Here is a 1,823-nt window from a genome sequence, read left to right as displayed (position 1 = left end):
CGACCCACTGAAAGGCAGCCCCAGGAACCGAAAAAATAGAAGATCGTCAGACCTTCTGTAGAAGTGTCAGGTGAAGGTAGCACGTGCTTCACACGACACTGCGTGGGCATGGGCCGGCTCAAAAGCCGGGTGCGGCTCAGCCCACGGGCCGTCTGGGCCGACTCATGAACATTTTTGCTGGACCCGGGGTGGGCTTAAACGTGCGGGCCCAATCCAGATTCGGGCTTGTACACAGAGAGCCGTGTCCGATTTATAGTCACTTTGTCAGAGTAAAATACACATCTGCGGCGTCGCAGCAACGAAACGGATAAAATAACCATGGTACGCTCCGAGAAAAAGGTTTAGTCTCCATAGCTTATTTATTTACTTATTACGACACCGCGGTGGCTTAGTCATTAACGCTCTCGAGTACTGAGCTGGGATACCCTAGTTTGATCCTAATTGGGAGACAGCATTTCGGTCGGAGCTGAAAGCATGGCAGGCATATGCTTATAGATGACAGTTTCATTGAAGAACCCCATGTGGCCGAAGTGATCCGCACGCCTGTGCTACGGCGTCCTCATACCTTGAGCCGGTTTGGGACCATTACTCCAGACATAGCTTCTTTTTTTTTTTTTTTTTTTTTTTTTTGATGTGTGTGAAAATTCAAAACCAAACATAGGTATGGTTTTCATTTTGAGCTGTTGATTGGATGATTGGAACGTCTCACAACAGAAATAGCCGCAAAGGCTTGATAGAGTTTAGAAATCTCCTTGACGTTGAAATAAGATAAATTTTGAATGAACAATGTTTAAATGAGTCGATTAATGTCGTAAACAATTAGACATGCGCCGGCCACATTGGACGATTCAAACTAATATATGAAATTACTCCCCCTCTGTGACTGAAGAGCAGCAGTCAGACACCGCTCTTGCATGTTTTAAAGCGTAAAATGCCATGTGGCGGTTACTCTAGTGTGGTGCTGCGTGGCGTTCGCCTAATAAATTAGAATAGCGCTGGATGAGGCTGTTTCAGCTATCAGCGAGCACAGACAGTCTGGTCTGCGATAAGGTGCTTCCGCATATGATCAGTTTTGTATACCACTGGAGACTAGGAACTGGAAACCTCATACAAACCACTGGGAAGGGCCAACGTACTGAACGCTTTATGAGGTGTGGCCTTTTCCAAGGTTGCTGTTTCAACACTCGGGACGCCTCAGCCACAGATACAGTCTTGCTGCCGCAATGGCGCCATCTTTCTCGAAAGGGGAAATTGGAGGCGGGGGGGACCTTCTACATGCAGAATCAGCGAAGAGCATTGCAGCCAGAACACATGCTGGCCCTGGCGGCGGTGCGATAAATATAGCTATGATATAACAGCACCTCTTGCACACCACAGGGCGGACACGCTGCCTGAGCTTCTTGTCTTTCTTCTACCACCGTCGCCTCCAGTTCACAGATACATTAATTCGAGAAGAATATTGGCTTTCTCTTTCTTTGACGGAGGTGATACCTACGCTTGACGAACGCCGTTTTGGCATGGCGTGAAGACTACATACGCATGCAATTGGCTACTTTGCATTTCCTCGAGATTTTAATCAGTTATATCTTGCTGCACGCGGTGTCTAAATATTAAAGCCTCCTCACAAGAAGTCCAATTACTTTTTCTTTTTTTTCTTTTTCTTTTTTTCCCGGAGGCCCCCCTCGAAAGTTTAGACTTGGTGGGGAAGGAGGAAGCCGCTGTGGCAGTGTAAAAGGCAGCACACGAGCTCACTGACTGCCGGCGTCTCACAGTCTGGCACACACCTGCGTTGATCGGCGTCTGTCTGCGTCCCATTGTCGGGG

Source organism: Amblyomma maculatum, chromosome 1 (assembly GCF_055883805.1).
Source record: "Amblyomma maculatum isolate TAMU_Amacu chromosome 1, ASM5588380v1, whole genome shotgun sequence".
Taxonomy (NCBI): domain Eukaryota; kingdom Metazoa; phylum Arthropoda; class Arachnida; order Ixodida; family Ixodidae; genus Amblyomma; species Amblyomma maculatum.
This window is presented reverse-complemented; position numbering follows the sequence as displayed.